General features: G+C 47.0%; 1 long non-coding RNA gene across 1 annotated transcript; it reads right to left on the bottom strand.

Moving 5' to 3' along the window:
* Positions 1-4699: 4699 nt before the first annotated feature.
* On the bottom strand, positions 4700-12462 carry LOC135288542 (uncharacterized). Its single transcript, XR_010351607.1, has 3 exons — positions 12321-12462; positions 12031-12208; positions 4700-5314 (listed from the first exon to the last, which is right to left on the bottom strand). It is a non-coding gene; the product is annotated as an uncharacterized LOC135288542 (long non-coding RNA).
* Between the last annotated feature and the right edge of the window lie 2276 nt (positions 12463-14738).

Below are 14738 nucleotides of genomic sequence, written 5' to 3'. Positions count from 1 at the left end.
ATTGTTGCTTTTAGATCCACAGTACTCTCTGAAAAAGCTGGATGTAAAGATACAGGCTAATAGAACCAAAATTAAACAGCAATACTACCCGTTCATACAGCAAAGCCTAAAAGGCTGGGAGACATGGATACATTGCCAGACACCAAATCATAGGTCTAAAAAAGGCTTAAGGGGACGGTTTGGGTCTGAACTGGGAATATGAAATTCTATTGATCAAGAAGTCTTAGCCAATAAATGAAGCACTGTGAGTTCTTATATTGGACAGACACAAACTCCTCTCAGATCAGCCCTGCTAACACTTGCCCAAACCCACAGCCTGGCAGCTAACCTATTAACCACCCTGGCCAACAATACACAGCAGGATTGTTTCCAGCAGTTGTTGGCTTTATGGGAAACTACAGGGTAACATTTCTTTAGCATTTCAGTGTGGACAAGCTCAGCTGTGGCTACAGTCTGTAATCTCAGGAAAACTTAAAAAAGGAGAGCTGAGGAAATTGCCAAGAGAATTAACTAAATCATGCCTAAAAATGAAACCACAAAGGAATTTGAAAAACACTTCCACACTTGGTGGCAATTGGTCAGTTTCACATAGAATGAACAGAACCCTGCAGTCTTTTACATTAACCATTAAGAATGCAACAAAATACTGTGTAATTCCAGTTTTGCCCCTTGGAGCTATAAGAACTCATGTAACTCTCAGTCCCGTTCAGCATAATGTCTGGGCCATTTTCAACAAGAAAACTGGAAACTGGCAAACTCTTAGTATCAAAGCATGTGTGCCAAGGGATGCACTGAATTTTGTGTGCAAAAATGCAGGGCTTGACAGAGAGGATCGGTGTCTGCACACTGAGGGCAGCCCTTGTATTTGTGAAATGAGCCCAATAACCCATGCACAGTCACAGGTATGTTATGTGGGAAGGGGATGTGCCTGGGTGAGATCTGCTTGCACAACTATTACAACAGATTCATTAAATGAAATTGCTAATGGTAACAACTTCTCTATTTGTAATTCACAACCAAAAGTGGATGTGACTTGAGCTGCACCACACAATAACTTCTCTTGAGCATATGCAGAATGCGTACGATGTGTATCATGAAGCACCCAAATTCCAAACTGGAAGGATCATTGATGTTCTAAAACAAATACTGTACCAGCCTAATATAGAATGGCTAGTGGCAGAAGTCAAAAATGCATCTCACAGAGCCTTATGGACACTCAAATTGGTATCAAAGAAGTTACCAAAATCATCACTAAAATAGAGAAAGATAGAAAACATCATGAGTCAGATGTCTTCTTGTGATGGACAAATCTGCAATCACCAACAGCTCCTCAGATTTTTAGCTTCCTCAGCAAAACAGTTCTAATTAAAAAAAAAAAATGAACCCTCCTCTTAACCATCATGAACCTATGGATGTGGTAGAAAATTAAAAGAGCAGCATAACAGTACATATGTCCTGTGGACTGTGGAGGGAATCTTGCAAAAGAATTTGCATCAGGATAAAGAGAAGGGGAGGATGAAACAAGGCCTTTGTCTGACATAAGCACAAGCAATTCACTTAAGCAAACAAGTACTTAGCACAGACACAGGGAAGTACTTAGCACCAGTTAGCATAAGAAAAACCTGGCGGGCCTAACTTGACAGGAGAGGGACTTGAAAAAAGCTTTAGACACATTCTAGCAGAAGAAGGAAGGGCAAGTAGGGAATGAGCCCTGTGCAGGGAAGCCATGAGGAAGAAGTGCTGCTTTAGGGCATGGAGATCGCTCTGGCCAGCTCCTGCACATCAGCTTCAAGTACAGGAATCTGACAGAATGTATTTCTAACCCCCTGCCTATGCAATCACCTCAGCAGGGTAAAGATGGATGGTATTTTTGATGCAATTCCTACATCAACCCACTGAAATTTATACATGGCAGAGAAGCATTTTGGTGGGGTGCAGACCCCTGCCCTCCCGTCAGCTCAATAAAAGGGCTTTTGTTGCTGCAATGCCCGGGCAGGGAGCTGCCATCCCTGTCCCGGCTGGGGTGGGCTTCGCTCCTTGTGTGCATGAGGGATGGCGTGGCCAGAGCACACAGAGCGATTGCAGGGACACTGCTGGGGGGATTCGTGGCCAGCGTCTTGTGGCTGATCCCGTGGGCCCCTCCTCTCTTCTGGCCGATAGAAGAGCTGAGTGGGACACCCTTGATGTAGTGGTTTTGCTTTGCCAATTTAGGATTTCCTGGCCAATGTGCCAGTTGCTGTGGTGGGTTCAGTGCTGGTTAATCAGCAGTTCGCTCACCAGAATGTATTTACTCATTTCCCCTTTGAGATAGAATTAAGAGAAAGCCAAAGCAGGCTCGAGCCTTTAAAAGGGTATGAAGAACAATTTAAGAGTAACTAAAAGAAAGAGTAATAAGAGTCATAACAAAACCTTCAGAACACTTCTCCTCCCCCTACAACCTTTTCTTTCCCACTGACAATGTAAAGAGACCAAACCAAAATGTTGAGTCAGTTTACTACCTCTGCAATAGTCTTTTGTCTCTTTGCTTAAGGAGAGAAGTCCCTCTTATTAATGTTATGGAGACTTCTCCATAAGAAAACAGTTCTCTCGTGGCTCTCAATTTCCATGAATAGCAGCCACCCAGGGAAATGTGCAATGCTGAAATTAGTCCCATTTTCCACAAGCTTTTCCCACAGCTGGGTTTATGTGGCATGTCAACTTATGGGCTACTGTTTTAAAGATGAGCTGTTCAAAAGCAAAGTTCTTGTTCTCTAAAATCATCTTCATCTCTAGCAAGAGAGATCTTCTGTTCCTGGGGACACAGGATCTTCATCACTCTTCTCTCTGTCTCTGTTGAAACTTCTCAAAGAATCACAGCTATGTTAACATCTGCTGACTTTAGCATGGAGGTCTTTGCTCAATACCTACCATTTGAACACTTTCATCTCCCCATACCTTCATGCGTTATAGGGAAAAAAGTATCATTCTCCATATACAGGAGAATTACAAGAGAATTTTGGCCTAAAACTAAAGGCATCTCCTCATCTTTCCCATCTAGGACTTCTTCTTCACGGACCTCAGCCAGGCCTTGGCTGGGCCAGCAGTGTTACCTCTTTGTCGGCCAGAAGGGAAAAGAGAAAGTTCCCTGAGTTTCTTTTGTTTTTAAGATGTGTTTTTCACAGAGGCTTTTGTGTACAGCTTTCCAGATTATCAATTCCCAAAGGCAGCCATTGATTGGTTTCCTAGCAGACACGGAGGAAGCTGCCAGCAGCTTCTCCCAAAACATGACGTCTGGGGTGCACAAAGCAGCACACCTTGGCAGGAGGCTCTCCTAGGATTCATGCAGATGTGGGTGCTGACTGTGGCTCTCTTCTTTGTTCCAGCCATTTCAGTCCCAAGGAAAGACACTAGTCTGTCCCACTGAAACCTGAATATTCACGCCCGGTTTGCCAGAAGAGCTGAAGAATTAGGTCCATCTTCAGGATGCGGTGAACCAGTGTCCCAAGAACAGCACCAGGAGACACTGAACAGGACACCATCTCCCATTGCCGCTGGAGCTCCAGGCACAGCTGATGATTGGTACAGCTGAGCCTGTGGGAAGCTCGCATGGCTTCTGGCCTTTCCCTGCCTGTAGATACCTCCCTCCCTCCAGCCCTCAGACACCGCCCATTCCCTCTTCCCCTCCCATATCACCCCTTGTTTTTGGATTTCATTAATAAACGGTTTGGCTTCTTCACTTTGCCTGCATCCCTGTGGAGCTGCAGCAGAACAAATCCGGGGCCCTGGGACACACAGGCCCCTGCTGCCGTTCTCTGCCACGCCGTGTTTTGTGCACAGGAACGAGGGCAGATCAGGCTGGCACGGTCCCTGTGCTGAAGGTGCAGTTCCACAACCCTGTGCAGTTACAGATCTTGCTGAGCACACGGAAGGCCAGCAGTGGCACAAGGAGCCTGTGTGTCAGGAGCCACGTCGTGTCTAAGGCCCTGCCACATTTGATCCGCTGCTGTGCACGTCAGCAAGACAATGAAGAACAGACAGTGAAGGAAACCTTATGGATGAACTGGTGGGAATGTGACCCTTAGGAGACAATGGATTGGTCAATTGATGGGAAGTTAACCTGTGAAAGAGGAACAGCACCCAATGGAGCTGTGTTTGGCATGGAGGTGGCATCACAAGCCATTGCAGCCTCTTCTCACGTGCTGACCAAGCATGAGATGACGTTATAACAGGAAAAACTCCACTCCAGAGGAGGAGATGTCAGGCCTGGTTGTGCGGTGGAGGGATGAGAGGGACAACATTCATGTCCTTCTGATGGGGGGGATGCCCTGAATGTGCATGGCCTGCCTGCCCCTCCCAATGAAGCACCATGCTGCATCTCCTGCTCAGTGGCTTTTCACCATTCCAGGGTTTGGTACATATTCTTTGTAAGAGCAGCTGATCAAACAAAACTGGATTTCCAATCACAAGTACAATTAAGTCTTTCTGCATGGGAATCCTCCAGAAACTGTGCCACCCCTGATTTTAGAAGAGCCAATCTGAGGATGCTCTGAACCCAGCTGAGAGGGATTCCATGGCAGGCATCCATGGAGAGCACAGGGGCTGGGAATGCTGGAAGTTTTCAAGAATAGCATCCTGAAAGCACGGCAGGGCTCCATCCGTGCACAGCATCATCAGGAAGAGGGCAGAACTGATGGAGAAGGAAGACTCGCTCACCATATGATGATCGACAAGTCTCGTCTTTATTCCCAAATCGCCAATTATTATACACCTTCTAATTAGCTCATGCATATTGCAAAATCCCAGCTCACCGTTGGCTAATTAGTTATCAGCTATCTACGTGCTGTTTTGGTATAACTACTTACTACTTTCCCAGGCTGTTTGGCTTTACCACCTGTGTCTGTGCATTTCTTCATCCGTGGGCCAAGGACACAGTTTAATTGGAATGGCAACTCCCCTCATTCTCTATCTCGGTCAAATTAATCTCACAGTGACCTTTAGCTCGGAGCTAGCTTGTTACAAAGCTCCCAACATTTCCCCCGTTTTCTTTTTGGGCCAGAAGTGTTGTTTTCCAAGCCCTTCCCATCATCTGACTCACTATTCTTTGTACGCAATTAAGCAAGCATGGTAATGCAAGCATTAGCAATACTATTACACCTAATATCCCTATAGCATACATTGCTGCTCTATTCTGCAATACTGCATGATTTACACTTTGTACATCTTGAGACAGCATGTCCAATATCTGTCTGTCTTCTTTGCTTGTTGAATGGTCAACGTTTCTCTTGCTCTTGATAGAGTTACACATTCTTCATTGAAATCCATCTGGACTTTGCACCTGTTAAAACACAAACAAATCCCACGTCCCTGCAGGACTGAAGAATCTTCTCAAAATCCTGGAGGTGAAGAATGGGTCCTGGTTTCATTTTGCAATGTTACATAGAGAAATGTTAAGATAAGAGTAATTAGGAATCAATTTAGATAATACACACAATCAACAACACATACAAGATCAGAAAATTACTAAACACTACAACACTGAACTTTTATCCCAGAATCTGCGACAGCTGATAAACCTTAAAATGACAGAGAATTGGAGAAATCATGTCCGGATTCATGTTTCCCCCAACTCCCTCTGAAAATGGCTCAGCTATCATAGATGGTCAAATCGCCAAGTCAAAAGGACTTGAATACTTTTTGATGCAGAAAACATCTGGGTTGATTGTCAGTCACTCCATCCAAATAGAGCTAGAGCTTGGCCAGAGCCCAAACTCTAATTGGTGAGTGTCACTTAACACATTTTTTAAACAGGACTTTTTAAAAACAACTGTTATAAACAAGAAACCTTAGGGTTACAAACTAATCAAACTATCAAACAATTGAATCTTTCTGAAGTTTCTGTCAAGACAGAGATTTTCCAAACACAGCAAACTTCTTGAATTCTCTGCTGGAGTATTCCTGTAATAATAATTAAAAGAACCACAAAACTGGCAATTTGGATAAAAACTTTCAGAAACATCTAAATAGTTAGGAAATAAAAGACAGGATCTTGAAGAGACACGTGTCTTGCAGGTGATCACACAAAAAAAATAGAAAAACACATGAAAGCTGGCTGTAAATACTACAACAATACCTTAATAATAATTCTTATCACAAAAATCAGAGAATTCACATAATGTAATCAACTTATCAACAGCAAGTGTTCAAGGAAGTTAAGACAACCCCTTTTCTAAGCATTCATGTAATATTAACAACAATCACTATCTATCAGCATTACTTACAAAAACTAAAAATAACTAAGGTTATAAACTTAATATAAATAATTCTTAAAACTTTGAATCATTGGGGAATCGACTGATGACCCCATAACAGGGTCTGATTGACCTTTTCCAAATGCTCTGTCTTCCAAGACACCTTGGGTAATTGAATCTTTACTAATACTTTCATCTTTACACGACATTTTGTTTCCCTGGGAATAATTTTTTACAATAAAAGCAGTTCCTCTGGCATTTTGTTACACTGAGATTTCTTACTGATTGACAACAATCATTAACTGAAGGATAACAGGCTGGTAAAGCTGGACAGTTTGCATAGATATTTAAAAACAAAACTGAGAAAGATGACAGATAATTTTAAACACAAATAATTTCACTTAAAATAAGGACAGTACAAAAACAATTAGCACATTTACATCCATTTATCTAATGCCATCTCTTAATGAATAGAAGAGAGCAAAGACCATAAAGACTATAGTATACAGAAATATTACAGTTTAAATCTTCTCACATGTAGTCCAAACAGAAACTAGGAAGTTTACTTAGACTCTGCCCCCCTAAAAGGTTGCTCCCGCTTCAGGCAAGGGAAAGGCAATGAAGTCATCAAACTTAAAGCTATCAAACCCAAATACTCAATCACTTTTAGAAAAGCAAACACATTTTCAAAAAAACTGGTAAACTAACTGTAAAGCCTGTGGAACAGTTGGGTGAAATGCCCCGTATAACATCTGCTGCATGATGAAGCACTGTGTGAATTTGCAGAAGTTTTCCATCCTGATCTTGAAGAAAATTCCTGACCTGTTTTTTCTCAGACACTTGTTTGAATTGCTGCGATGGGCTGGCTGCTGTGGTTGCCAGGAAGCTGTGACAGGGCGGTGCCCTGAGGAATGTCTGCCCGCGCCCGTGTCCGCCTGCTTGGGCACAGCTTCAGCCTGGGCCACTTCGGGGGTGCGGAAAGGAACGCCCTCGCCCGGACCCGCGCAGCCGCGATCTCCTTTGGGCTCCGCTCTGCCTGGATTTCCGCTCGGGCTGGTTCCCCCTGGCTCTGCGCCAACACCCGCAGCCTGCGGGAGCATGTCCCACACCGCTGGTGCTTTTGTGCGCTTGCAAAAAGTGAAAAAGCCCTCCCAGCTCCAGCTTTCGGGTTTCGCGTTACTGGTGCGCGTCTGCCGCCGCTACCACCGGCACTGCGCTTGACGCTGCCGCGTATTCGGCCCCCGCGTCTCGCCTTGGCTGGCCCGGCCCCGGCTGGCACTTCCCTCGCGATCTGTGCTCTTTCCCTACGGACAGCTGCCGTGCGAGTTTTTGTCACCGTGCGTGTCACTGGACCCGCGGTGCGCGTAACCGCCGCCAGCACCGAGCATGCCGCCTCCGCAGCGCTCGGTCCGCTCCTCCGCTGCACCGCTGGGACCGCCGCCAGCACCGAGCATGCCGCCGCCACCATACGCGTTCTCGCCGCCGCGTCCGCCCCGGGCTCTCCCGCGGCCCCTGTCGCTTTCCTGGTCCCGAACTTACGCCACTCTGTTAATTCATGTACTATATAAGGATTTTGAGAAACTCCTTGTGCATACTCGTAAGCTAACAACTGTGGGAGCTCTTTCTGCAAGCCTATGTCCTTAATCTGCTGCTTTTTTAAAAAGCAAGTAAATAAATCATATGCTGCTTGCCTTTCCATTTCTAATCAGCGCTGTTGCAAGGCTTTCAGACTCCAGCAGCACGTAGGCTGGGACTATCTATATAGCTCCCAGGGCCGTGAACTCGCAGTGGATCGTTTGCCGTCCCCCCCTTGCTTCAGAGGGACCCGCTCCTACTTCCCGATCCGTGGCAGCCGTGTCCGTCCGTAGTCGTCTTACGGGTTCACGTCGGGGTCAGCCATTTGATGGAGAAGGAAGACTCGCTCACCAGATGATGATCTACAAGTCTCGTCTTTATTCCCGAATCACCAATTATTATACACCCTTTAATTAGCTCATGCATAGTGCAAAATCCCAGCTCACCATTGGCTAATTAGTTATCAGCTATCTACGTGCTGTTTTGGTGTAACTATCACTACTTTTCCCAAGCTGTTTTGCTTTACCACCTGTTTCTGTGCATTTCTTCATCTGTGGGCCAAGGACACAGTTTAATTGGAATGGCAACTCCCCTCATTCTCTATCTCGGTCAAATTAATCTCACTGCGACCTTTAGCTCGGAGCTAGCTTGTTACAAAGCTCCCAACAACTATTGATATTGCCAATGCATTTTTCTCCACTCCGCTGGCAGCAGAATGCAGGCCACAGTTTGCCTTCACCTGGAGAAGCTCCAAAACATCTGCACTATATTGATGACATCATTGTATGGGGGAAGACGGCAGCAGAAGTGTTTGAGAAAGGAGAGAAAATCATCCAGATTCTCCTGAAAGCCGGCTTTGCCATCAAGAAGAGCAAAGTCAAGGGACCTGCTCAAGAGATCCAGTTTCTGGGAGTGAAGTGGCAAGACGGACGACGTTAGATTCCCACTGATGTCATCAACAAGATCACAGCAATGTCTCCACCATCCAACAAGAAGGAAACACAAGCTTTCCTAGGTGCCATAGGTTTTTGGAGAATGCACATTCCTGAGTACAGTCATTTCGTGAGCCCTCTCTATCTAGTCACCAGTAAGAAGAACATTGTCCGCTGGAGCCCTGAGCAGCAACAAGCCTTCGTCCAGATTAAGCAGGAGATCGCTCACGCGGTAGCCCTTGGCCCAGTCAGGACAGGACCAGATGTGAAGAATGTGGTCTACTCTGCAGCCGGGAACCATGGTTTGTCCTGGAGCCTGTGGCAGAAGGTGCCTGGGGAGACTCGAGGCTAACCACTAAGATTTTGGAGTCGAAGCTAAAGAGGGTCTGAAGCCAACCATATTCCAACAGAGAAGGAAATTTTAGCAGCCTATGAAGGAGTCCAAGCTGCCTCAGAGGTAATAGGCACCAAAGCACAACTCCTCCTCGCACCCCGACTACCAGTACTGGGGTGGATGTTCAAAGCAAAGGTTCCCTCTACCCACCATGCCACCAGTGCTACATGGAGTAAGTGGATTGCTCTCATAATACAGCGTGCCCGTATTGGAAAGCTGAATTGCCCTGGGATTCTGGAAATAATTACAAACTGGGCAGAAGGTGAAAACTTCAGTCTCACTGATGAAGAGGAACAAGAAGTGACACGTGCTGAAGAAGCTCCTCCATATAACCAATTGCCAGCGGAAGAAACACAATATGCTCTTTTTACAGATGGTTCCTGTCGCATGGTAGGAATGAATCAGAAGTGGAAAGCAGCCGTATGGAGCCCCACATGACAAGTTGCAGAGGCCACTGAAGGAGAAGGTGGATCAAGCCAACTTGCTGAACTCAAAGCTGTTCAACTGGCCTTAGACATTGCTGAAAGAGAGAGGTGGCCAAAGCTCTACCTCTACACTGATTCATGGATGGCAGCCAACGCTCTGTGGGGATGGCTGGAGAGGTGGAAAGAGGCTAATTGGCAGCGTAGAGGAAAACCAGTTTGGGCTGTTGAAGAGTGGAAAGACATCGCTACCAGGGTAGGGAGGCTACCTGTGAAGGTCCGCCATGTAGATGCCCATGTCCCCAAGAGTAGAGCCAATGAGGAGCACAAAAACAATGAGCAGATAGACCAGGCTGCAAAGATAGGCGTGTCCAAGATAGACCTAGACTGGGAGCACAAGGGAGAGTTATTCCTAGCTCGAGGGGCCCATGATGCCTCAGGTCATCAAGGCAGAGAGATGCCACCTATAAGTGGGCACGAGACTGAGGGGTGGATTTAACCATGGACAGTATTTCTCAGGTAATCCATGACTGTGAGACGTGTGCTGCCATCAAACAGGCCAAGAGGGTGAAGCCCCTATGGTATGGTGGGCGGTGGTCCAAGTACAAGTATGGCGAGGCCTGGCAGATTGACTACATCACACTGCCCCAGACACGCCAAGGCAAGCGCTACGTGCTCACAATGGTAGAAGCCACCACGGGATGGTTGGAGACCTACCCTGTGCCTCATGCTACTGCCCGTAACACCATCCTGTGTCTTGAAAAGCAAGTCCTGTGGAGACATGGTACCCCTGAGAGGATTGAGTCAGACAATGGGACTCATTTCAAGAACAGCCTTATCAGCACCTGGACCAGAGAATATGGCATTGAGTGCGTGTACCGTATCCCCTACCATGCACCAGCTGCGGGCAAAGTGGAAAGGTACAATGGGCTGCTAAAAAGCACCTTAAAAGCCTTAGGTGGGGGATCTTTCAAAAATTGGGAGCAGCATCTGGCAAAGGCCACCTGGTTAGTTAATACCCGAGGCTCTACTAACCGAGTGGGCCCTGCCCAATATGAGCCTTTGCACAGTATAGATGGAAACAAAGTCCCAGTGGTACATGTCAGGGGTTTGTTAGGGAAGACAGTTTGGATCAATCCTGCCTCGAGTACAGACAAACCCATTCGCGGGGTTGTTTTTGCTCAGGGACCAGGTTGCACATGGTGGATAATGCAAAAAGATGGAAGAACACGATGTGTACCTCAGGGAGATCTGATTGTTGGGTGAGAACCATGTATAAATATCACTGTTTGCTGAATGTTGCCACCATTGTCTGTCTATAGCTGTATATTAGATGTATAATGTATGTGTTTGTAGACTTAAAATATATATTAGTTTTAGTAGTAAGGTGACGATATGAGGATAAGGGGTGGAATGTCCTGGGTTGACTATATGACGCTTTAATCCCCAATCGTCTTGTTCTCTTTATACTGAAGAATAATTTTTACACCTTTAAGACTCTCTTCCAAACAGTGAGGAGGGCAGGGTAGAAGCGCACAGTTTGTTTTCAGACTGCTCTCAGTCCTCCACATTCCTGCTCCTGGACTGTGTTGTCTGCGGATGGACAGACAGCCGGACAGAGCTCCTTTTTTCCCTTTTTCTTGCTTTTAGTTAGTTTTAGCTAGCTGAGGCAAGGAAGTTCTCCGGATTGTGATTTTTTCCTTTTTTCTTGGACCTGTTCAAGCCTGCTCTGCACTGAACACCCAGAAGAGCACCGGCAGCTCCACCTGTGGCCCCTGGCCGGGCCTGGGCAGCAGCATTTCCAGCACCAGAGAGACTGATCAAAGACTGAGTGAGCCAAGCTGCAACCCGGGGAGGGGACTATTCTGAGTTTGCTTTCCTTGGATCAGTGAGAAGTTTTATTGCTTAATATTGTTTGGTTTCTATTGTTTAATCAACAGGTTTCTTTCCATTTTTCTGCAAGGAGATATTTTCTCCTGAACTGGTTGGAGGGGGGAGGGGCAATTGAATCTGCTTTTGTAGAGAAGCCCCTTTGGGGGTTATCTCCCAAACTTGCCCTAAACCAGGACAAATACAGTTAGTGGCGCCCAACGCATGGCTTGAGAAAATGGAAAAAAACCTTTTATTGATTGCAGGTGTCCCTGTCTGTGATGTCCACTGTTCCTGGAAGAAAAGCAAGTGCCACGGTCACTCCAGTCAGGCACAGAGGGTTCTTGCATGTGCCCCCAGGCTGGCAGACACTGGCACAGCAGCAGGACTCTGCTACCAGAACTGAGCCTGGCTGGGTCTGGGATGGAGCTTGTGCGGAGCAAAGCAGGCACAGGACAGGCTGTGGATGGCCACCAGAATCCAGTGCCCTGGCTACAATGTCCCTGAGCAGGGAGCACCCAGCCCAGCCCCAGCCTGGCAGCAGGAGACCCACTCTGCCTGTCCTGCTGCTGGCATTGCTCTTCAGCCCAAGATCACGACCTCTTCCTCACCTTTTCAATCAATGTCCATGTCCTCAATGGACTCTTCCATATCAACATCCATCTCCTCTTCCTCATCCACATCCACTTCCATCTCTTCCTCTCCAGAGTCTTCTCCGTCAATTTCCATCTCCTCATCCATATCAATCTTTGTATCCACCTCCATCTCCTCCTCTCCGTCTGGGGCAGCCTGCAGAGGTAGCAAAACCTCAGAGTGGGCTCCCTGTCCCACTCCATCCCCACAGAGCTCCAGCCCACCTGGGCAGGTGGGGGGTGTCCACCTCCATGGAATGGCACCATACCTTCCTCAGGACAAATGGGAGCATCCTGCAGGGCTGGATGATGAAATCCAGGCACTCAGGAGCTGTCAGGAATGATCGGGGTATCGGGGGGATAAGAAGAGTGAAAGGCGAGGGCAGGAGCAGGGTGCAGAGCGTGTCAACACAGCGGCCAACGGTTGTGTTGTGCCCTTTGCTGGGCGCTGGACGTTCCAGCTGGAGCGTGGGCTGTGACATCACAGTTCCCAGGCTCCATCTGAAGTGGACAGTGGAGACCATGGAATGATGGAGTCCCTGAACAGTTGGGCTTGGAAGGGAGCCTGAAGAAACATCTTGTTCCAAGCTGAGCAATCTTCCCCCAGAGCAGGCTGCTGAGAGCCCTGTTCCCAAGGATGGGGCATGCACAGCCTCTGTGCACAGCCTGGGCCAGTGCCCCACCACCCCCAGTGGAAAAGAGCAGCTTCCTTAGATGCAGCTTCCATCAACCTCCTGCAGTTGAAAGCCATCCCCCTTGTCCTGTCAGCACAGGCCCTGCTGAACACTCTGTCCCCTTCTTTCCTGTGGGAGCGTTCCAGTCCTGCACAGCCACAGGGAGGCCTCCCAGTGTCTCCTCTCTCCAGGCTGAGCATCCCCAGCCCCACTTGCCCAGCAGTCAGTCACATCAGGGCCAGTCAAGGCTGAAGGGTAGCAAATAGCATCAGGAACTGAGAGATGCAAGCTTTAGACCCAGCTTTGTCTCTAAATGTACAAAATTAATAACAGTGGATGGGAAGATGGTGGGACACTGGTTCTGTTCTAACTGGTGATTTATTTTTCTTCTTTTCTGTCATGCTGACCCAGGTTTTTCTGTTGCAAAGGAAGCTTGGCACAATGTCCATTGTCTTCTCCATTTGTGAAACACCAACCGGAGTCTGGGCAGGCTGATGATGCAGAGCAAAACCTGAAAATATACTAGTGATCCTGAGCCTAGGGGATGCAGCTAAACCCAGCCAAAAGGAATTTCTGAAAAGCTGATCCTGGTTTACATTATCTTGAGTTTGGCTTTGCCAACTTCACCAGTCATTTATGAAAAAGCAAACAAAAAACTCAAGCCAAATCAGACATAAACACAAACAAACAAACAAACCCATGCAGCAAACCAATCAAACAACTAGATAAAAAAACCCCAAATAAAACCAAAGGGAATGAAGAGTTAGTACTAGTTGTGAGGATAGCACAGCAGGCAAATGGCTGCTTCCCACAGGATCATCATCAGAAGCCACATAGAACAGCTGCTCCAAAATATACCCAAGAGGAGAAAAAGAAAAAGTGATCCATGGCAACTTTGGGGGCAGCTCCACATTCAGGTGAAGGATGAGCACGCAGTGGTACAGATCCAGCATTGCCCACCCTCCAGGCTGCTCTTTGCTCCTGATGAAAGACCCTTGCAGGACTGTGGCCCCTCTCAATGCAGTGTCAGTCACTGCCAGAGCTCTCAGCTGAGCCACTGGCATTTCCAGAGTGACATCCAGGCACAATCCTGCTGCCTGCTGAGCACCTGTGGAAGATCCTGAGCATCTTCATGCCTAGCAGCACAAAACAGCTCAGGATTTCTCTGAACTGCTTTTCAGGGGAGGTTTCCATATCCCCGTGAGATCTGTTCATCCCTCAACACGTCTGACTTGGTGTACAACGATGCATTTGGGTTTCCCTTCCTCCTGTGCGCCAGTGAGAAACCATCCATGGGAATGGAGGATGTTGTGTGCAGGGCAATGTACTCCTGGCTTGCCATTTTGCTTCACTGTCACTCAGCTGAACATGGTCCTTGTCTAAGAAGGACTTCGAAGAAATGGGTAGGAATTTTGGCTCTGAGAGGAGCAGAAAGCATATTTTCTAGACCACATTGCCAGCAGATGCCGTTTCCCTGGCAGAACAGTGATTGCCACTCATCTTCCTGGGAAGAATGTTAAGACCCATTCAGAGATCCCAGGTTCAGCTGGCCTTTGGCTTTGTCTACCTCATTTCACACATCCACTTTCAAGGGCCATTAGAAGAGGCACATGTCTGCCTTGCTACCCAGAAGTGCTGTAGTTATTCCCAGGAAAAAAAAAAACAAAAAAAAACAAAAAAAAAATTGGCTGTCCTGTGGTGTGGTAGAAATCCCATCACAATTATGACTCTGTGAGCAAAGACAACCGGTGCTTTTTGGGGCTGTAACAGCTGAGAGTGTGGCAGAGCAGGTTTGATATTCTTTTTAGACTCCTGAAAACATTGTTCCCAAAACAATCTTTCTCTCCTGTCTTTTGTCATCAACTGTGGAACAGAGGAAATGGAAGGGATCAGAGGTTTGTTTAAATTTGCGCTTATTTTTAAGTCTTCAAATAGTGTCAGCTCGATGCGTGATACTTTAGAAATTGGATGAGTAGCACCTATTTCATCCCAGCGAGAGGTGGGATTGAAGAC

The sequence above is a fragment of the Passer domesticus genome, chromosome 33 (assembly GCF_036417665.1).
Source record: "Passer domesticus isolate bPasDom1 chromosome 33, bPasDom1.hap1, whole genome shotgun sequence".
Lineage (NCBI taxonomy): Eukaryota > Metazoa > Chordata > Aves > Passeriformes > Passeridae > Passer > Passer domesticus.
The sequence above is the reverse complement of the archived record's forward strand: the minus strand, read 5'-3'. Positions and strand labels throughout refer to the sequence as shown.